Raw genomic sequence first — 24,049 nt, 5'->3', positions numbered from 1 at the left:
ACAACAAAAATAATTCAACAAACTCAGTTTAAATGCTAAATTAAATTAAATTAAATTGTCCTAATTAAAATATCATAGCCAGCTAGTATAAGGACAAGAAAGAAAGGGCCATCCTGCTTTCTCTCAACTAAACGTTACAGAAACAGGGAGCAAACACAAAAGGCCTCTCTTTAATCTTTATGAAACATGCCTCTGATGACGCCTAGTCCTAAATGTGTGTATCCATCCATGTGCTTCCAAGTTGTCTCTCAACCTATGCCAACCTCATAAGTTTCATAGGGTTTTTCTTAGGTGAGGAATATTCAGAGATAACCATTGTCTTTCTCGGAAATATTACCGGTTAGTGCCCCACCCAAACATTAATCAGACCTGATCTTACAAGATCATACAGGATCCACAGCCTTGAGATTATGAAGCCTTGTTGTGTGTGTTCATGTTGTTTATGGTCCTAAAAGGCCCCCTTCAAAGAACGTAAAGATTGAGGAGGGCTCACAGGGGAGAGCGGAGTCTCTCCAGAGTTTGGAAGTAATTAATTTTATTGAGTTGTTTCAGTAACTACCCATTTTTTTGCAACATTGACTTGCTATGCAGTAATGTTTTACCTCTTACACCCAAGGCCACAATACAATATTTTTCATTCAAACACAATGATGGTTTTCAGCCTATTACTCATTACCGGATGTGTTCTGACTTAGTTTGAACAGTGGGAAGGGAAGGATCATATGGGTGGTTGTCTTTGTGTGTCTTACTGTGGAGCCTAGTAAATAAGGACAGTCATCATCAAAGGATGAGGGAGAGATAGGGAAAGAGAGACATTGGAAACGTGAACTGCCCTATAGACTCAGATTAGTTGGAAATATTTTTAAAAGTTTGAAAATGCTTGTTATGGCTTCCTCTGTACTTCTCAAATGAAAGAAACACTGCTGTTGCTGCCAGTAATCGAATGACTCATTGTGAGTGCATGGGATACAGTAAGAGGAGAAAGCTGCCTCCTGAGTTGCCTGCTTAAAACAGCACGTTGCTCAAAATCCTTGCAATGGCATAGCACTTATTTATTAAAGTCCTTCTCTAGTTGGTTTGTGCAAGGGACTTGTAGTCGAAGGCATATGAGAAGGAAGGAAGAGCAAGGAACGTATTGTTTTAAAATGTATTTTACATAGTTCTCAGAATTACCGAAATGCAATATCTGAATTGGCCATTGGGGCACCGGGTGTAGTACTGTTACATTAGCCAGGTGGAGACCAAAACAGGGCACTAGACAGAGAAGGACAGTCCATTTTAAGGAGGGGTTGAAGAAAGAAAACAATTTTCCCCATTTTCACTTCCTCTCCTTTCCCGTATCATAAACAATTGTTGTTTCGACAACAGGGACATGGGTGGGGAAAATAAAAGGAAAACAGGGAAATGGTTTAACTTCTTCAACCCTCTTCACCCTGTAGAATGGCAATGATAACTTGTTTGTAGCTAGTAACTCTATAGATGCAGTATTCAAATTGATGGAGCCCCCAGATGGCGTAGTGGACTAAGTGACTTGAAGGTTGGGTTGCTGACCTGAAAGCTGCCAGGTTCGAATCCCACCCGGGGAGAGTGCAGATGAGTTCCCTCTATCAGCTCCAGCTCCATGCGGGGACATGAGAGAAGCCTCCCACAAGGATGGTAAAAACATCAAAACATCCGGACATTGGGATGGCCAATTCTCTCACTCCAGAAGCGACTCAAGTTGCTCCTGACACACACACACACAAAAAAATTCAAATCGATCATTGGAGTACAGGGTACATTATCCTGTGCAATTAATGCAGTTCGACACCATTTAACAGCTATGGCAAAATGCTGTATCGTGTCAGCCTTCTCTGCCAAAGAGTGCTGGTTGCTCCCCAAACTATAACTCCCAGGATTCTATAGCATTGAGTCATAGCAGTTAAAGTGGTGCATTAATTCTACAGTGTGGATGCACCCTGTGAGTTACCATTCTGGACTACAGTAAAAATAACGAATAATGATGGTCTGTTGGATCTTCAGAGTATTAAGTTAATTTACTAGTTCCTTTTCTAAAGTAACATTTCAAGCTCTCTTTCATACAGCCTCGTCCCAAATCATACAAATAACCAATGCTTTACATTGTACCCAACCAAAACCTAGTGAATTGTATCCGGAAAACAGACTTCATGCTGGAAATAGATATTATTTTAACAAGGGAATTGTGTGTTTCTGACAAAATAGTTTTGAATAGTTTTAAAAGGCAGTCCCATGAATGAAGCATTGCAGTAGTCTGAGAGAGATGGAACAGAGGCATGTGTCAGATGTAACCTGAGATGATTGAAATACACTGAGATTTATTGGTCAAGTAAACAAGAATTGTTCATTTCAGAGCAGTTCTGAGCTGACAGCCATTTCAGGTAACCTTGATTGTGTAAGCACGCCTCCCAGTGTGTCCACATCTTGCCGAGAGAATGGCAGCTTCAGTTTAAATGAGCCAGCTTTCTCCTTTTTTCTAACGATACCAATTGCCTTGTCAACTCCTTCTCCCTGACCCCTCAAGCATTCTCATATCATGAGTGAGCTGATTTCCCCACCCCTGAACTTGTTGCAACACATCTGCTTTATGTTGTGCATGCCAGCTGTCTGCTTAAACCCTCAAGCACTGTGCCGTCTCCATCTCTCCCTCTCCCAATCATTTATTCTGCATTCCAGAGCCAGGTTATTTGCTAAGAGTATAGACAGTAGTGTGCTCCATTTCACTGCTTGGGGCATTTAAAGGCTGTTTCTAAGGAGTACACTTGAACTGAAAACCTGCTATATGTAAGTAAGACTATGAAAGCAGCCTGAAACGGGAGACAGTGTATGGCAGTGTGATCAATATGAACTGTCTGAGGGTTTTTAAAATGTGCTTTCTGCTGTGGGCTTCATATCGATCAAGCTGGCCAACTTTTTGGAGCAGAAATTACTTAGCTTAGCCTCAAAAAGCTACAGTCTCTGCCTGTGTTAGCTTGGAGTGTTTAAAATTCATTGTAATAATGGTGCATTATCACATAACTCTGCTTTCAAAGCAGCACTTGTAACTCTATAAAACTGTAATCATTTTAGCTGGTAACATCAATTGATTAGTTTTGCCCATTGATCCTTGTATATAATTTGCAAACAGATTAAGATAAATTTTATAAGATAAACTGCACGTTTACTTTCCTGTGGAATAAAATGTCCTCTTAGCAATCGAAAGAGTGATTAGTTTCACTGTAAAGACTTATAAATTTATATTTCCAAGGGTGGAATGTTTCTTCTTGTCAATTGCTATGTTGTTTTAGAACACATGGGACACTGGTTTCAGAAGCATAAAATGAAATTCATCTCTAGCAAATGTAAATTCTTGCATGTTAAAAAAAAGATGATTCAAATATGTTAAGTGCCACATGAGGGAAAGTAAATATTCCCTTTCAATTTTCTGAAATAAACAAATTCATGCTACTGTGTTTGAAAGTAGGTTGGTTTTGGTTAGCATGACTGAAATGTATCACATTTACATTTTAGCCCCTTGCATTTTGCCAGAGAGAATAAAATTTGAATTAAAAGCATTTCTTAAAAACAAAAAAAATCCATTTATTTATTTAGTTGCACTACACTAAAATATGACCTCTTCCAGCTTTATGTAATTGATATTTGACGTAAATAAGGATGGAGTGGGTGAAGGTGGAATTATTTTTTTCCTATGTTTGAAATATTTACCTGACGTTTCTTGTTCATTAAAGCATAAAGCAGATAAATGACAGAAACAGTTTGCTTGAATTCTCAGCATCAAAGGCCAGAAGTTAGTTACTTCTTAAGTGGAACAAAGGAACCCATATGATCATTTCAAATTGGCAGTTGTTTATAAAACCACCGTTTCTTGTTTATATGCGCAGATTGTCTGTAGAATATATCAGCAGCAGTGAGTCAAAGTTAATGAGAAAATGCGTAGTGATCACATCTCGCAAAGGGACTCTTTGATACCTGTATGATAAAGGTATGGCTTTCTCATTTGTTATTTAGAAAGCAAAACAAAGATTTTAAGTTTTCCAGTCCTGACAAAAATAGACCCATTAAATCAGTGTGATCTTTAAGTGTTGGCTATGTAAGGGTGATGTATATAAGTGTGAGCAATTGATTCAACAAGTATTGAGACTGGGCCCATGCAATATTCACATTGGTAGCAATAGATATACCTGTCTGTAACAATCTTCTTGTGGTTCACCATTTTTGTTACAAATTTATTGTTCACTGTTCTTCTGTATTTTATTGGAGGGCAGTTTTTCAGTGTCCAAATAAATAAATTAATCCATTGAGATCCATACAAACTAAACTGTGGTATCTTACATCAGTAGACTTCAGTGTGTGGAGATAGATTCTCTAATATTTGAACTGAAATAAGATAGGTGTATACCATGGAAAATCTGTATTGTAAACTGGAAACGTTTCACCATCCAACCCAAATTCTCAGCTAGACTTGTGCCATGTGTTTATTTATCTTTTTTCTACCCAGTTTTAACAGACCCATCATGGTATCTTAATCTCAAGTTTTCAGTTGTGTCTATTCCGATAACTTCTGGTTTAAGCATTGCTGTATGAAATATATATATATATATATATATATATATATATATATATATAGAGAGAGAGAGAGAGAGAGAGAGAGAGAGAGAGAGAGAGAGAGAGAATGTGATACAAGGGGATAGAAAAGAGACTGTAAATGGTACACAGTGTTTTTTATGTTTGAACTAAGTGAATATCTATTCATATTAAGCTCAATATCTGTCCTTTGTGTGGGTAGAAAGGAACTATTTCAGATCTTAATTTGGAAGGCTGAAATACTTGATTTTATTGGAGGGATAGGTTGTCTCGGAACAGCAGTAAGTGGTTTTTATAGATCTTTTTATTCCCTTAATAGAATCTTTTCTAAGAGAAGGAAGTTATTCTTTCAACTAAATTAAGACACGACAAAATGATGCTTTCTTTCATTTATAAATGTCTCCTATATGTGTGCATCAGTGATCTATATCTGTCCTGTTAAGAAAAGATAGTGCTGGGAGTTTTGAAATGCACTGTAAAGTAGCAAAAAACATGATTCGTATTGTTTGTTTTATGCTGAACAGATATGTTTTCCAATATAGTTCTCTTTCTACATCATTGATGGGTGTCAGCTCCCCCACAAAATGAAAAAAAATGGAATATATCTCCAATGGAGGATAATGGGACACTACTGCTATCATTTCTACTGTGGGGATGAGACAATCCCACATTCCACTTGACTTACCCTGTGGGTTCCAGTTCTTTTTCCTCTTCCTCCATGATGTGAGTCTCTCTTTTGCCCCAGCAAGGGAAGAAATAGGAGACCAGTAATACACAACAAAGTGGAAGAGGAGGAGAAGGAATTAAACATTATGGATCTGGTTTTTTCCTTCTCATATGTGCGCCATGTGTTTCTGTTTCCCCGATACTCCTTTTTCTTTGCCCAGGCATAAAAAAAGATTAATAGAACACAGGAAGAGGATCCAGATCTGCATGGTAAGTGAAGTGGCAAAGGGTCAGCTCCTCTTCTTACCTGCATGCCAGAAATCTCTGTTTTGCCCAGGAAAGGAACAGAAACTTGTGGCAAACAGGATGAAGAGGATGAACCAGACACCTCACATGCTTGTGTCTACACTTACCTGGTGGATCCAGTTCTTCCTCCTCTTCCGTGTTCCTGTTCTCTTCAGCACCCCTCTTCATTTGCTCAGGCAGAGATTTGCAGCACTCAGTAAGAGGAAGGGTTACTGGATCCACAGAGTAGTGAAGTCATGGGGTGCCTACTCCTCCTCTTACCTGCATGGAACAAGTCTCAGGTTTGCCAGAGAAAGGAAGGGAGATGCTGGGCAGAACAGAAACTTGGGGCATGCGAACCTACCAAACACCCCTCTTCTTCATCTCCTGAGAATGGGGCTGCTATGTGTATGTTCAAATAGCAGGTCCAACCTTATGAGGCAGCTAGTTTCAAATAATGAAAGCTGTAAGAGTGAAACCTGTGAAAGTGGAGGGCCTACTATATCTGCAAATTGAGTACAAAATGATCAGGTCTTTATTCAATAGTATTGTATTCCATCTGAGGTTACATTATACAGTTTGGATTTTTCCCAGAAATAAGATCTTGTTTAAAAAAGAGATTTTTTTTATCGTGGCAGAAGCGACTTGAGAATATACTGCAAGTCGCTTCTAATGTGAGAGAATTGGCTGCCTACAGAGATATTGCCCAGGGGATACCCGGATGTGTTCATACTGGGAGGTTTCTCTCATGTCCTCGCAAGCTAGAGCTGGCAAACGGGAGCTCACCCCATCTAGTGGATTAGAACCGGAAACCTTTGGGTCAGCAACCCAACCTTCAAGTCAGCAGTCCAGCCGGCATAAGGGTTTAACCCACTGCACCACCATGGCTCCAAAGAGATAATTTTACAATAATCATCACGATTAACTTGCTATCCAAGCATTTTAATATGTATAAAATCAGAGGTAGTGGTGATGATAAAAACATAGTAGGAAACAATCATACTGTGTTTGTTCTGACTGACATTATATTTTTACTACTTAATCTCTGGTTGTAGAGAGGAACAAAAAGCTTTGTTCTAGTAATACCCTAAACCTTAATCAGTAGAAGTAAGCAAACATTTGTACACTTTAGCTTCAAGTGTAAAATTCTGGCCTGTTCAAAATTCAATCCTGTCTGCTCCAGACTTCATGGCAATAATTATTTTCTGGGCTTCATCACAGTTAGATATACAGAGTGTTTCAAAAACATGGGACCTTATTTGTAATTGGTATATCTCTGCACCCCGGTGTGCCCATGAATGAAACTCTTACTACTTGAAAGGGTGGGGCATAGAGTTTCAAAATATTGTTGCGAGATGCCTCTCCCAGTGCACAAATGTCATCTAGCCTCAATTATTTACAAGATGACAACCCTGCAACATAAGACATAATTCTGAACTTTTTAGATTTGTTTCCGGCTCAGAATAGTTAGTGAAACTTGATAACTCAACAAACTGTTACATAAGTTTTTGTGTAAGCATAATAGGTTGCCGTCGTATAATATACTGCTTTGAAACTGAGTCCATCACTTTGAAACACCCTTTGTTTCACTGTCAGATTTAAAGCTCATTTAAAAACATGCATGTCTTTATTCTGTAATAGAACATTTATCTAGCATTGGAAGATATGCTGTTCTGTGCTTAAAAAGTAACAGTGGCATGCATCCACTACTTTCTTTTTTTCATATTCATGAAACTTTTATTGTAAATATTGTATTGTATAATAGCTATAGTAGTTGCACAGGCCATCTCTTTGACTTGAAACATTGCACTATATTCCTCTGCCCCAAAGCATCTTAGAATATAATATTGTATTTTAGTTCTAGTGGGCCCTCCAGGCCATCCTCTCCTCCATCCCAGTGATCTTTTTTCTTTTTTCTTTTCAGATTCATACGTTATTTGAGTGATTATATTCCTTCTGTTTATGTGATTGTTTTAGTCAATTGTTATGTTTTGTTTTTGTTTTTAATTCTTATAGCGTTTTATAGTGTTTTCAGTCTTTTATTGTACAATGTTTTATGCTGATTTTATATTGGAAACCGCCCTGAGTCCCTTTCGGGAGAGAGGGCGGTATACAAATAAACTTTTACTTACTTACTTACTTACTTACTAAATATCTGCTATAGTAACAGCTACGGACATAGTATTGGTAAACCAGAACCCCTTTTGTAGGAAATCTAGAACTTCCATATGGAAAGGAGCCATTTATATGGGATGCTCACGGGGCCTGGTTACATAATGCCACCATAGAGGAGGCAGGTGCCCTTCTTGTGAGCTGGAGATAGGGCTTCTGTCCAGGGGCCATCTACAGGGCTTTCCTCCTGAATCTGTTGAATCACTTTCTCTCAGCTTTCCAATCGCTATTGCTTCCACTGCTCTCTTTTGGCAAAGTAATCAGGATACATTGCCTTCTCAGAAGGAGGCAATAGGTCTAGGGCCCATTCAGGTACCTTGTAGCAGTCGTATCTCTCATAAGAGGTGCTTCCTGTAGAATCAGGGAAGATGTATGGCTGGGGATGCTGCCTATCCCAAAATTCTTCTTCACCTGCATCAACAGCTTGGTTGCTTTCACCATATCTTTTTTCATCAAAGTGTGCTCTCAGCAGGCAAGCGAAGAATCTATACTGGTCCCTGAAGAGGTCCCGCTTGTACCGCCACAGCACTTTCTGCTGGTGGTTCAGGTATGCCGGCATCTTGGTTGCACTGCCGCTTCTCCCTCTGCATCCACTACTTTCTAAGATCATACTGTAAAATATTTTTGATGAGCTACTTCTAGATCGTACCTACAACTGGATTTAGGCAGGTCTAAATACTTATGTTCATCCAATTTCTTCAGTGGTTTTATTAAGAACTAATAATTAAATTTTAGGCCTTGATCATCTTCAAAATCAAATCTCTTGAGTGGCATGTGGGTGATTTTATGCCAGAATTATGTAAATATTATTTTCATATTATAGCCATCACAATTCCCCAGCCTTTCTTGGCTATTCTGATCATTGGCTGATTAGAAATGCAGTCTGGATAGCTCCATGTTTGCCCACCCCACCATAGATGTTCTAACCAAGACGTGGAGCATCTTAACATCACTGGGAGGAAAAACCAGAATTTCTTTGAGTTTTGTAAATTTAGTTGAACTAACTAACCCTCCCTAGTTTTTCAGTTGAATATATTTCTGGTCTTCAGAAGGTATTATATCTTATTTATATCTATGGTGTCCAGATGGGAATAGACTAGAGAGGCTTTCCTTGATCGTGCCCGAAAAGATGACATCTGTTGCACTTTTAAAGCAGATTCTGAGCGCATCTGGGTAAACTAAAGTGAATCTGTAATCCTAATAAGAGGATGAAGATGAAATTATGACTTACTTTGTTAAAAAGAAGTTTGTTTTCAAACAAGTCAGTAAGGAAGGTTTAGGTAGTGGAAAAAGAGAAAATAAGTGGAATGGAGTTTTCTATAAGAAGCTTAGGACTTTTTAGTCTTCAGTAATTGCATTTGAGGTAAATCAAGGCATCTGTGGGTGTTGTACTAATTTTACAGGAAGTGCTGAGAATCCCTTAATGTTGCATTTTGCCCAGCAGTCTATATTTTAATGTGATTTCAGTAGGAAGAATAAAATCTAAACAGTAACTCTTCCTATATTTGTTATAATAATTGAACTCTAATATCCCATAAACAAGAACTGATTTTTGTGATTGAAAAAGTAGAGGTGAGAGGTGTTTCTTGTTAACTTCTTCCATGAATCTTCTCATGGAACAAAATGACAATGTATTCTCATTCCTTGCATTTTTTAAAACTAAGCAACAGGATAATGGGAGGGATGATTTAAGGATTTTATTCAAAATGATAATTGCCGTTTTCAGACCAGAGAGTTATATGCAATATTTCACATTTCCCTAAAATGTAGAACAAGTGATATATAGCTCTCTGTGAAAAAGTTCAAATTATGTGATAATTCATAAAGCCTTACTTGCATCTTCATTAAAATTGATGTGCTTCCTTGCATTAGTAAAAAAAATTAAGCATATTCATTGTGTTTTATGAGTTGGATGGAACTGAACATATAATACGCACATAGTGAATTCAAAATAAGTATTTAGTATTCTTGAATCAATTCCAAAACAGATATGGATTGAACTATTTCTGGAATTGTAAATTACATCTTTAACTTGCCTCTCTGCTTTAGACTGTGTGTTTCTTAGATAATCATTACATATATAGTTCAGAAAAAAGCAGCGTGGTTGTACATGTGATGGAATTGATTTGACTATATTCAAAATTGTTTTTACTGATATAGTTGTGTATCACCGTTTTGCTCCATAGGTAATTAACAATAATAAAAACACAATCTTGAATCTGGACATTGTAAATCATTAGTTCCCAGCCTTTTTTTTTTTTTTTTTACCAGGACCACTCTCTAACATTAGCAACAAAAGAGTTACAAATCAGTTTTTGATCAACTTTAGATTCAGTTTGGTTATTTGGGGTGCATTGGATAGACCACATCAGCTCTAGTTTCTGATACAGAACATAGGCCATCCAGTAGTCGCCATCTGCTCGCCCACAGAACCATATTTAATAATCTAGAGCTGATGTGGTCTATCCAATGCAATTTTCTGAATCAGCACCCCAAATAACCCCAGGAACAGGCCTTAAAGCAAAGTCACCAAGGCGCCCCTGCTTCCAGGCTCTACATGGAACGGCTTCGCTCGGGGGAAGGAGGAGGAGAAGCAGCAGTCAGGAGGCTTGTTATCGTGGCTTTTGTGGATAGTCAGCTTCTCTCCTCCTGACATCCCCGTTGCCTCGGCACTGTAAGAGGGTTTCGCGAGACCAGTCACTCTTGTTGCAAAGGTGTATTAATGGTGGGGCCGCAGACCATATTTTAGTTTTTGGGGACCACTGGTGGTCCATAGACCACAAGCTGGGAACCACTGCTATAAAGCCCACTCTTAAAAGAAACATGACCAACAAAGATAGCAATAATAATAAACCACTACGCAGAGATCTGGACCCAATATGCTACCAGTTCATGACATTAAACAAAAAATTGCAGGTCCCTCACATTTAGATGGATTGAGATCCTTGTCCTGTTGGAACTTCTTTATTAAATTCTTCCACCACATTACAGATACAATTACAATATCATCTATTGGGAATCAGGATGAGTAAAATGTCAATTAATATTGAAAATGGTCCATGGGATAACATTACGAGAATGTTAAGAAGATCAAATTATGTATATTCTATACAGAATACCCCCTTTGTCCATGGGGGATACATTCCAAGACACACAAACATATGGATACATTGCTCATAACAAATCCTTTATTTTGACAGTACATGGGTTGGAAGCATGCCATGGCATAGAATCTTACTGGCAGACTCAGGCAGGTAAGAACCAGGGGGGTGGGTATTTTGGGAGTGTGGTTAAGTGAAACCATAGGTACTGAGTCTGTTGATAAGTGGGGTGTATTGTAGTTCCTAAAACATTGTGAAAATATATATTTTGTAGGTTGTTTCTAATTTAAAATTTTGCTATAGTAGCATTTTATGTGACACCTTTCTTTTAGCAGCATTAATAATGAATAACCAAAATGTCAGTACAAATAGAACGTATGACAAATGCCAGATAGGCAGATCTTGCACATGATCAAAGATGTTCTTGTTTGCATCTTAAAATTATCTGAAGCTGTGCAGTTTTGCTGCAAGAAGATTGTATCTGAGCATAATCTATTGCAATTGACACCCCCAATACAATATTGTATTCTCATATAGACGTATCTAAAACTGTGGTGCATCATAGAATAATTTATGTATGTATGTATGTATTTTTGTTGGTGGCACTGGAATTAGCATGTATTTTACAATCTAAGATGTCTTAGAATGGATGTAATATGGTATTATGTTTTGTTTTCTATGACGTAAATGAGTATACAGTATATATCCCCAGGTATCAGCCTAAATAAATATTACTGTTTAATTGTGTTAATCTCATTATATTGAAATAAGTTAAAATAATATACCCTTTTAAAAGAATCTACCTTCTAAAAAGGTTATATTATTGTAACGCAATGTAATGAGATTAACCTTTTAAACATAGCTGTTCAAGTAAACTTCTCAGTTTCAGCAGCACATTGCTATAAAGAAACCAAGTTAAAGTAGACGGCCCCCAAATGTTGGCTTCATTACTGTGAAGCTTCATATTAATTCACAGTGCTCTCCGGAGGTAGGTGAACTATACCTCCCCTAAATCATATTGAATTCTTCCCAAATTCCTCCAGTATTTTCTGTTGGTCATGGTGGTTCTCTGTGTGAAGTTTGGCCCAATTCTGTTGTTGGTGGGGTTCAAGAGGCTCTTTGATTGTAGGTGAACTATAAATCCCAGCAACTACAATCCCCAAATGTCAAGGTATATTTTCCCCAAACTTCACCAGTGTACACATTTGGGTATATTGGGTATTCGTGCCAAGTTTGGTCCAAATCCATCATTGTTTGAGTCCCCAGTGCTCTCTGGATGTAGGTGAGCTACAACTCCAAAACTCAAGGTCAGTGCCCATCAAACCCTTCCAGTATTTTCTGTTGGTCATGGGAGTTCTGTGTGCCAAGACTGGTTCAATTCCATAATTGGTGGAGTTCGGAATGCTCTTTGATTGTAGGCAAACTATAAATCCCAGCAACTACAACTCCTAAATGACAAACTCAATCCCTCCCAACCCCACCAGTATTCAAACTCGGGCATGTTGGATATTAGTGCCAAATTTGGTCCAGTGGCTGAAAATACATCCTGCATATCAGATATGTACATTATGATTCATAACAGTAGCAAAATGACAGTTATGAAGTAGCAACAAAAACAGTTTTATGGTTGGGGGTCACCACTACATGAGGAACTGTATTAAAGGTTTGTGGCATTAGGAAGGTTGAGAACCACTGCTATAGTTGGTGTTTTGCTTCCTCCCCCCCTTTCAAGTGAGGAATAAAATCAACATGTTGGTAGTTCCTTTGCTTTGGAAGAGTGAATCCATGTTGGATTTTACAGGAGCTAATCTGGAACTACTTTTGGTTTCACCTGAGCTATCCAAAGTGCTGAACATGTAGAGAGGAATAGGTTCAACACCTTGGATAGCTCCAGTTAAACCCTGATTATCTCTTAAAAACCTAGTGTGGGTTCACTGCTCTGAGACAATGGAGCTATTGCCTACTTCTGGCTGTGTGAATGGGCCATGGATCATTTGCACTTATATTCCAGATAGTCTGCCAATCTTTGTGGACACATTTGAAAGGTTTTCTTTAGGTCCACAATCCTGCTGGCATTGGCATGGCTCACAGCTTGCATGTGCCTAATTGCACAACGACTACAGCCCTTTCTCCTTTAGCTCGCATGACAGGAGTGCAGTTAATTGAAGAGTTTACCATTCCATCATTTTTAATTGCTTTCGAGGGAATGACTCTTCTAGATTTAATTAATGGATGCTTGTTGCAGTTTTTGCCTTGTTGAATGGATAATTAAGACCATTGAATATTCATATACATGTTTTAAAATCTTTCTGCTATTTCCCAAACCATCAGTGAGGTAGAAGTGCAAAACTACTATTGCCTTATGAATTGCAAGGTACTGTTGAAGGAAGCAGTAGTGTGCTATTCACTACTAACTGCTTTCTTGGATAATTTTGTTTACTCTTAGCAAGATATTCTAAAACAGATGCTGCTAATAAGTAAACACGTTTCTGTATGAGGAAAAGATAAATGATTGCAATCTCCCAATCTTTTCAACATATCCCCCCCTTCTATTTACATCTACACTGTAGACTTTATATAGTTTGACACCAGTTTAACTGCCACTGCTCAATGCTATGGAATCCTGGGAGCTGCAGTTTTACAAGGTCTTTAATTTTGTTTATTAAAGTATGCTGGTGACTCATAATACTATATTTCCCAGGAATCCATAGCATTGAGCCATTGCAATTAAAGTGGTGTCAAACTGTATTAAGTCTATAGTGTAGATGCACTCCATTTTCTCTTGACATAGGCACTAGATTCAACATGGCATCAGAGAATTAATATTGATTTAAGCTACAGCAAATTAATACACAATAGCTGTCTAATTACCTTAACCCAGTTGCTTTCTGATCAAGAGGAGACCCATATCAGTAGAATGTATGTATGTATTCATTTACTGTTTAGCAGTTCATTTAGTGGAATGGGATTTAGGTGTTGATTAGAATAAATTATATTCATTCCTGTACATGTTTATTCGAAAAATAAATACCATTGTATTCAATGGGAGTTAATTTCAAGCAAGTAAAGATGTCATTTTAGTCCAAAGCAGCAATGTTTACAAAACTGAAATAGTTTACATGTAGTATACCATATTATATTTGCTGAAATGTATTTAAAAGGTTTCCCCCAGATACTTTCCAAGGGTCTTCAGGAATTTGTATAGTTTTATCAGTTTCCCATAGCCTTTTGATGCTTTCTCAACCATTATCTTCTATTAGTTTTTTACAAATTGTTGTTATAAGGACTTTCAATGGTAAAAAAGGGCAAAGATGCATATAATTTCTGGACCCATCTGTTTTCAGGGAGATCTGTTTCTTTACCACTTCTTTGTAATATTGCATAGCTTCATGATACCTAACAATACCATCCCATCTAAATAGATTTATCTATCTGCTTGAAAACCTTCTGAGTGAAATAGCTTCATGCAACATCAAAAGATTGTTGTATAGTGACAAATCATAAATCTTGAAGTTGGAAGGGATTACAAAGTTCAGATAGTCTAACCTCCTGCTATTCAGAAATAGACAAAGCAGCTCTAAAAGAGTGTTTAAAACCCTACAAAGATGTGGAATTGGTTCCACTTTTGAACATCTTTTACAGTAGAAAAAGTTCTTCCTAATGTTTGGGTGGAGTCTCTTTTCTTGTAATTTAATCCATTAGTTCACATTCTAGTTTCTGGAGCCATCAAAAATAAGCTGACTCCCTCTTTTGTGGGACCTCCCTTCACATTAAGATGGCTATCATGACATCTTGGATGGAAGACTGCCAATGAATGCTAGGTGCTGTAGGTTATGTTTCAGAGGACGGAACTGGCAAAACCACCTCTGAGTATCCCTTGCCTGAGATAACCTCATGAAATTCATGTGGTTGCTATAAGTCAAAATGCACACTTCAAGTTGGGCACATACATACATTGCACACGTTCTTCCTGTTAGACTCGTTTGTTCTTAGATCTGTCTAGACCTAAATCTACTTACCTACATAAATGTGAGTATAATGATAGACTATTGTGTACACAAGTACCTCTTATATTCCTCCTTGTTTCTCCTCATCAAAGACATTACTCTGGGCGGCTTTCTGATGGTTGCTAGATAATTTCAAATATGTGTTCCAATACTCTCTTCTTTTCTCCTCTCCATTCCCATCTTGCATAAATATCAATTCCATTGTGATTCCATGCCATTTGCTTTTCAATTGCACTGATAAATCTAGTCAAAGTCAGCCAGTTGATACACTTTTGAAACTGTGTTAGAGATGTAATGCTTACCATTTGGCATCAATACAAAAATATAGGATGGGAGAAACCCGTAAGCCCTTCCAAATCTCCAGTCTGTAGTTAGGGTTAGGATCCTGGTCACATTACTGAAAGTATATCTTCCATCCTCTTTTTAGTAGGGGCATGTCTGTCTCTCCCCCCCCCCCCCCCCAAAAAAAAAGCTGGAATATAACGGTCGATGCAATAGCATAGTTTGGAAGGGGAAGGAGCATTATCAATATTTTTATTAGTCTCAGCTCACTTCACACTTTTTACAGTGCTAAAGGAATCATAAACTATGCATCTAAATATTTTCCTTTGTGTTTCATGCTTCCGCTTAGTTAATATACAAGCCCTGTGGCCAAAAACATCATTATAGTACAAGCTTTTACAGACTACAGCCCACTTCATCAAATGCAACAGTAATCAGATGCAGTGTAATAGATGTAAATGAATTACAGTTCATTGTTTTTTCCTTTTAAAATGCTGTACAATGCTCCTTGTGGTGCAGTTGAAAGCTTTTGGAGTTCCTTGTAGCTACATAGTTTGAGTTTTTTGTTGTTCCCAAGGCAAAGTTTCCTGGACTAAACACAACTCAAATAGATTTTCTTAAAAATAAATGTTATACACTAAAGAACACTATTCATATGAAGTGTATGACTGAAACATTGGGGGATGGGGGGTCACTTTGGCTCTGTATCGATTAAGTGTCTGTTCCAACTGAGCAGGCTAGCATTGGGTTATATGTAGTTGGAGTCCCACATGGAAACCAAAAGGTCTAGGGGTTTCCTTGAACAGGTGTCAAAGGGTAAATATAAGATAGTCAGATTTTTGGTCTGCATAAGTTGCTGGTGTTCCCCATTGGAGTTACACTATACTGGAAACAACTGGGAGAAGCAGCCTGTGAATCAAATACATATTGCCATGAGCAAGAATTCCTTCCTTTGAAAGTGGTTATCTCTGGACAAGAAAACATTACGATATTGCCTATCTTACTTATATGTAAAATATTCTATACACACCAGTATGCATTGGGCCTTGCTAACAGATAGAAAATTTCAGTGTGTTTGCTGAAAATTGCTTCAGGGCTGAACACATTTTAAAGACTGCTTTGGTTGTAACCTTCAGAGAAAATCTAAATTCCAGTTTACATTTCCTCATATAGTTTGAATACTTACTGAATTATTTTACATTTTGTTTGAATACTCTGAGGATCTGTGATTTTATCTGCTAAAGAATTGCATCCATTCAAGGCAGAGTTACTTTCTCTAAATCTAAAGGTACACTGACTGTCATCCCATTAATCTATTTCAAAACAGTAGGTTTTCAATAATTTTACTATTGTAATATAAAACTAGACTGTTGCTCCCATTTTATACATCCATACATTTACCTGAATTGTTAGCTTCCTTGAATCTTCCAAATGAAAGGCGGAGTGTAAATGATTTAAATTGGGGTAAAACCACTGTAGTAAGATCAGGGCATTTTTGGAATTGGCCAAATGCTCAAGGGCCACATATTGCAAATATTTTAAAAATTCTTAAGGAGTCTATTTGCTTATCTGTTTGTTTGTTTTGATGCCAGATCTACATGATAACTAAAGGATTGCTATTCCTCAGTAGGCCATAGACATATGTATTTTGCTAGCCACCTAGTTCTGTGTTGATTGAAAGAGGCAAGTTAATTCTTTTCCTGTTTTAGTTCCTCTCTCTAACTTCTCTGGGTGGATGGCAGTGAGAATAAATTTCTTCGTCTTCCAGTATTCTTCTCTTTTCACCACTATTGCATTCACTACAATCTTGCTGTTAAAGCCCAGAACTTCCTTCTATAGTGATAGATGATTTCTTCCAGGGGGACATTAATAATTGCATTTCCTCCCAATTTCCTTGTTAGTACAGCTACTTTCAATTTGCCTTCTCAGTGCTGCTTCCACACTTTGGAACTCCCTCTCTAGGGATGCTACGATGTTCTCCTGCCAGCAAGTCAAAACTTTCCCAACCCATCAGGCTTTTAGCAATTGACTGTAATAGGCTTTTAATGGTATGTTGTGCTATTTTGTCGATTTTTTAATAATGCCTTTTAATGCATTTTAAATTATTTTAACTCTGTATATTGCTGAATTATATGTATGTATGTATGTGGGTGTGACACAGTCACTCAAATACAGAGATGTCTTGTATGGTTTTTAACATTTAGTAGCATTCATAATTTGAAAGCCATTGTGAATCCACTTTTGGGTGGAAAGTTGGTATTGATGATAATGAAGAAGAAGATACCGTATATACTCGAGTATAAGCCGACCCGAATATAAGCCGAGACACCTAATTTTACCACAAAAAAACTGGGAAAACATTGACTCCAGTATAAGCCGAGGGTGGTAAATTTCAAAAATAAAAATAGATACCAATAAAATTACATTAATTGAGGCATCAGTAAGTTAAATGTTTTTGAATATTTACATAAAGCTCAAATTTAAGATAAGACTCTCCAACTCTGATCAAATCATTATTCTCATCTTCTTCAATGTAAATGTGCTTATGTATCCTTTTAATAATAATACATGTAATAATAATAAGAATAATAAGTAATACAGGAAAATAATACATGTAATAATAAATAGAGTAAAATAATAAATGTAATAATAATAATAATAATAATAATAATAATAATAGAGTAAAATAAATGTAATAGTAGCAACAATAATAGAGAAAAATAATAAATGTAATAATACCAATAATAATAGAGAAAAATAATAAATGTACAGTATATTCTCAAGTATAAGCTGACCCAAATATAAGCCAACCAGGACCCTCACTCGAGTATAAGCCGAGGGGGGCTTTTTCAGTCTTAAAAAGAGGGCTGGAAAACTAGGCTTATACTCGAGTATATACAGTATGTAGTTTTATCCCAGTACGTTATTACCATGTCTGTACTAGGTTACTCTTCTAGATTGCATTTTTTCACCTTACCGCATTGCCCTTGCTAAGTGGCTATTGCTGTTTTGCTACAAGCCATTTTGGGAAGCAAATATCAGTGGAGTGCCAAATTTCAGTGGTGGGTTTTCTCCAGTGCTTCACGGGGCACAAAAAGAAGCCCACAAGTCCACAAGTAGTGCTTTGCCGCTGCTGGTATAACTGATAAATATACTATGGCTAGATTCCTGTTGGTTAGTTGCAGCTATAGTAGACCTATTCAGTCAATTGATGGATGATGAGTCCACAGAAGTAAATCCTACTGATTCAGTGGATCAGTTTTAGTTGGGACTAACTACAGGATTCAGGTTTATGAAATGACTGTTGCAAAAAAAAAATTATATCTCAGAAAATTCCTGATCTACTGGTAAACCAATGATCCACTGATGTTATCGGCATCATTTGCATTGTTAAAGAGGTATTTCTAGAAGTCTGGAAAATATGAGCACTGCTTTTTATTCTTTGATCCTTTTAGACACCTTTTTAAAGCCCAGTGTAACATTTTGGCTATCACAATAAAAAAACTCTCTTATCATTTGGGATATACTTAGCTGCAGCTTTCCATATTTTCCTTGCATATTGAGACCAGACACTTTCTTTAAAGAAGAAATGTGATATTCTTGAAGAGGAGCCCAAAACCTGTGGGAGGAAGGAAAGTAATAATTCTGAGAGTAGTAAATGATTAAAGAAACTGAGCTATGGGTATAGCTCCTATTTGGTAATTTTTTTTCTCTCTCTCTCCATTGTATATGTAAACTCCCCCTTTCTTCTCACCATACAGTATCTGTATTAGGCAGGCATTAATGAGTGAGTGTATCTAGCTCAAACAAGTTGAGTCTAAATTACTTGTTACACCATTCTCATAAAGCTTGGAATATATACTCAAGTCTTATGAAATTTCTGAGTGAGACATTATTTTCCATATTCAGATTTCTTGTAATGTCTCCTTTGTGTAATAAACCACAGGCTGTATCCATCTTACATTTTAAAACTGCTTTTAATTGTACTGATAGTTGAATTATGTTTTAACTTTATGGGGCTTCTTAGCAATGTTTTTAATGTCTCTCTTTTAATGTAGTGTCGAAGGCTTTCATGACCAGAATCACTAGGTTGCTGTGAATTTTCCTGGCTGTATGGCCATGTTCCAGAAACATTCTCTCCTGATGTTTTGCCCACATCTATGGCAGGCATCCTCAGAGATTGTGAGGTATATTGGAAACTAGGCAAGGGAGATTTTTGTATCTGGAAGGTCCAGGGTGGGAGAAAGAACTCTTGTCTCTTGTAGGCAAGTGTGAATGTTGTAATGAATCACCTTAATTAGCATTTAATGGCCCTGCAGCTTCAAGGCCAGGCTACTTTCTGCCTGGGGGAATCCTTTGTTGGGAGGTGTTAGGTCTTTCTTTAATTTTTGTAAGAAATCTGGAACACCATTTATCCTTGAATATTGGCCATACAGGATAAGTGACGGGAATTGGGGTTCTACAACATGTAAAGGAACACCAGTTTACTGCCCCAATCAGTGCACAACTAGTTACTGTAGTCATAATCTTAAAAGTTTACTTCTCTCCATTGAGGCAAGGATCATTCTGAATGGAGATAGTAAGAACTGAAGTTCAACCAACTGATGATGATGATGCTGCTGCTGCTGCTGCTGATGATGATGATGATCATCGTTATTAATACACCGTTTTTTCTCCCTAAAAGGAGATACGGATTTAATGCAACCCACTGAAAGCCTTATCAACTATCCACTGTAGTCATGCCAAGGGCTATTTTGTAGCACAGGAAAACTAGGGATACTATTGTGTTGATCGTAGGGTTTGAGGAAATATAGATTTTCATTAATAAGTTTTGTAGTTTTTAGTATTTTATTCCTAAAGCAAGGAGAGCTTAGGGGATTCTGGGAAAAAAGAAAGAAAAGTTTAATATTGGTTCTTTCTGTGTTTAAGAAGGTCTACAGCAGCTTGGGGACCATTTACTTCCAGCTCTCATGAATGTGTTTAAATATGCCAAATGGTTTGCTCTGCTGTTTCTAGTTGGATCTTGTACAAAGTCTCCTTCTTCTGAGACTTTTAAGAAGAGGCTGGATGGCCATCTGTCGGGGGTGCTTTGAATGCAGTTTTCCTGCTTCTTGGCAAGGGATTGGACTGGATGGCCCATGACATCTCTTCCAACTCTATGATTCTATGAAAGACGAAAAATATGATAAGTCCCTATATCAGGAGAAAGGCAAGAGAAAAATAAAGTTCAGAAAGGAAACAAATAAATTATATCAACAACAAGTGTAGCTTCTGAGCTGAAGTCAAAATTGAGGAGGAGAAAATAAGTTTTAATTCTTAACGTAAAATGTTGCTTTTGACAACTGAAAACTGGTTTCGTGCAATGATTAATTCATACTAGTTCTGACAGTAAAAGGTATTATACTGACATGTAACATGCTGAAAAGAGTGTTTAAAGAAAATGAAGCTGCATCACATCCACTTTAATTGTCACGTCCCAGAGAACAGGGAGGCTTGTGTAGGATTTGTGTGCCTATCTTGCTTAGTATCAGTAACTTGTTCTACTTGTTTCATGCCTCTCTTAAAAGCATTCTTGGATCTTTCATGCTTGTTTTAATGACCTTCATTTGTGCATCAGGCTGACTGGTTTCCAACAAAATGAAACCTCAAGAATGTTTTCCTGTACAGCAGAGGCTATTTTGAATAGATTAACCAATATGGATCACATCCAAAACAGTCCAAATCTCTCTCCAAATCTCCCCCAAATCACAAGACATTATTTAAAAGATGGTTGAGTTAGTTAAAGGATTTCAGTCTTTCTTTAAATTGTACTGGGAGAGAAGGGAGGGGGAAGCAGGGGAGGTAATGCCAAGTTTAATCATAAGTAATAATAAGTATCTTGAAATTTCTGAGCTGTACATATGTGAGTATCTTTTGTGTCTTCAATCGTCTTGTTTCATCTCATCAAAAGATAAGGTATGAATGCAAATCTCTCCATAGAAAGTAAAATTGCAAAGACAACCAGCTCCTCAGGGAGACAGATCAACTTTGCATTTTTGAGATGCCTAAAACTTGTCATTACTACTGAAATTTGGGTTTTAGTCCTATTGTCCTTGCCTTGTGACATGTTCCTGCTAGCTTCAAAGTCACTTAGCATTATGTTCAAGAAATGGAAACCATGGGAATGAACCTTCTTAGTGTATTATGTGCATATAGCCATTAGACAAGGGTAGTTTAGCTTGAGCACTATTCGGTGTCAAAATACTGTAGCTGAATGGATTATTTTATTACACAAAAACATCTGTAGTTAATATAATCCCCTGGGTAGATCACGTGACTTATGATCTGTGTGGGGAAAAATGTGCCGGTTTTTAGAAGGCTTAGTCACAAGAAGAAACAGTGTTTGGAATGTGGTTTCTTAACAGACGTTTTCTTTAGTTCTACATTTTTGTCACGTATATTCAGAATTTTAAATGTTCTCTGTATTGGTTTCTTTGTACCTTCTGTGCTTTGTAAAACTGTATCTTCTGGGCTTTAGAATTTTCTTTGTATGATCTCTGCTTCTGGAAATTTGTATGGGAATTATGTGTATTGTTCCTACATTTGCCCTCCATGCTAAAGATATTTAAATGTCTGCCTTTGGACCAAAATGTGCCCATCCCTGTTTACTAATAAAGAGAACTGAAGTAATAAATGGAAATGAGAAAATAAGCTAGCCACAAGACATTATAGTTTTCCATTACATGGTGTGGTGGCAAAGATCTGGCCGAGCAAATGCTTATTCCTTCAACAAAGTTTCTCTCCAGTAACACCAGTAGCTGACCAAGGAGGCAGACTGTGTTTCTGAATTGTTAATTTTTTAAATGCCCTAATTAAATTTTCAAGGCATTTGTCTTGAACCCTTGAATTTGTTTAAATAATAAATCCCACTGGAAGATGAGCATCTGTCTTCCATTTCTAATTTTTCATGTTCATTAGCACAACAAGAGAACTTGGAGGGTTGAAATTATCTTGTATGCCCTCTGGTAATATGAAAAAAAGGTAAAAAAAGAAAAGGAAAAACTATTGGCTATGCCCCACTGTGAGATACTGTATTTGGAAATAACTAACCAACAGGAAGTTGTCTCAGGGACTGTTACCAGGGCTGAGAAAAGTTTTTTTTTTTTGGACCACAACTTACAGATGTCCCACTAGCACAAGTATTGTTCAAAACAGTGTCTCAGTTTTAATCTCCCAGTATGTCTCCCAGAATTCCTCCAATATCATAGCCAGTGGTAAGTAGAATTTGGGAAAGCTACAGTTTGGAATTATAACTGCAATCTTGTCTTTCTTATGTGCCTATGGAACACAGTTCAACTTGAGGTGACAGAAGTAATTCGCTCATGTGTTGCCCATTTGTTGGTGCATTTGGTTATGTAATAAGTCATGCAACTGGCCCAGTATTCACTTACACATTTGGTTGTGCATTTCCTTATTTGTTGCACTTTACCTGCTCTATCAGTTCGATAAAACCACAGGGCCCACCCCATCCCAAGTCACTCTCATTGATTGTAGCACTTTAGCCAATTACCTTATCCCCTGTGTTTACAAAACTCACTTGGTGCACTTTGTCCAGTTGTTTTTATTACATTTATCTTGGTACCTAAGTCATGTTTTATTACAGTCACCTTTTAAATATTATTATGGTAATGTGTACATTTTATATTTGCATCTGTATTTTTTGATGTATTGTATTTTGTTTATTGTAATTATCCGGGCTTGGCCCTATGTAAGCCGCCCCGAGTCCCTTCGAGGAGATGGAGTTGGGGTACAAAAATAAAGTTGTTATTATTGTTATTATTATTGACACAACGACATTGTATGACACAGCAAACAAGATAGATGTGCTGGATTTCGTATCACAAAATCACAAGTTGAACATTTCCCAAGTTTTTAGGACTGTGTGATGTACTTTCGGATGATGCGCGCAGATCCCAGTTGGGTGGCCTTTTGCAGTTGGCAGATCGTAACTTTGTCAATGTCTATTGTTTCCAAATGCCGGCTGAGATCTTTTGGCTTGGCACCCAATGTGCCGATCACCACTGGGACCACCTGTACTGGTTTTTGCCAGAGTCTTTGAAGTTCAATCTTGAGGTCCTGATAGCGGCTGAGTTTTTCCTGTTGTTTTTCGTCAATGCGACTGTCACCTGGTATGGCGACATCAATGATCCAAACCTTTTTCTGTGATGTCTGGTGTGTTGTGTTCCAGAACTTTGTCAGTCTGGATTCGGAAGCCCCACAGTATCTTTGTGTGTTCATTTTCCATTACCTTTGCAGGTTTGTGATCCCTTATTATTATTATTGATTGTGCATTCGGTTGCACTACCTTGCCTTTCAGTGCAAGGGTCCTATAACGCAAACAACATCTAACTTCTCATGCAGAGATCTGACATGGAGACTTTGCTGTTATCTCCAAAAGTCCTTCAGACAGCAAATCTAACTGGAGGATTCATGCTGGCTGTGGCATTCTTGGTGATATATTATAAAAATGTAACTCTTTGAGACCCTGACAGATTTGGCTACAACATATAAGTATCACTGATATTTTGCTTCTTAGTCAAGCTGCGGAGCTATGGAGTTCTAAAAATCTCCCTCTCCATTTTCTTTATGGCTCAATTTGAACCAAAGTAGGGAGTGTCATTGTCTGAAAGAAAGAAAGAAACAAACATCAGGCACAAAATGTTTTAAAATGTACAAGATAGAGTGTGTGATTTGGGGATGGACTTGTACTGGTTATCAGTGAGCTGAATGTTCCATATCTGGTTTACTTGTTTCAACTGCTGTGTGGTTCATAACCATAGTCCTTCAGCCATTTTTGCAAAGCAAATGCATTTCCAAAGAATCTTGTTCCGTTTACATCTAAACTGTAATATATTGAAAAGTGTATAGTTTTGCCTTTACATTTGTTATATCAGT

The 24,049-nt window shown here is 37.4% G+C and overlaps 1 protein-coding gene and 1 pseudogene across 1 annotated transcript in view; one reads left to right on the top strand and one right to left on the bottom strand.

Moving 5' to 3' along the window:
* The window catches only part of plxnb2 (plexin B2), a 398,065-nt gene that overhangs the window by 149,690 nt on the left and 224,326 nt on the right, over positions 1-24,049 (top strand). The window lies entirely within an intron of this gene.
* On the bottom strand, positions 7,797-9,600 carry LOC100563929 (NADH dehydrogenase [ubiquinone] 1 beta subcomplex subunit 9-like; annotated as a pseudogene).

The sequence above is a fragment of the Anolis carolinensis genome, chromosome 5 (assembly GCF_035594765.1).
Source record: "Anolis carolinensis isolate JA03-04 chromosome 5, rAnoCar3.1.pri, whole genome shotgun sequence".
In the NCBI taxonomy this organism is placed as follows: domain Eukaryota; kingdom Metazoa; phylum Chordata; class Lepidosauria; order Squamata; family Dactyloidae; genus Anolis; species Anolis carolinensis.
The sequence above is the reverse complement of the archived record's forward strand: the minus strand, read 5'-3'. Positions and strand labels throughout refer to the sequence as shown.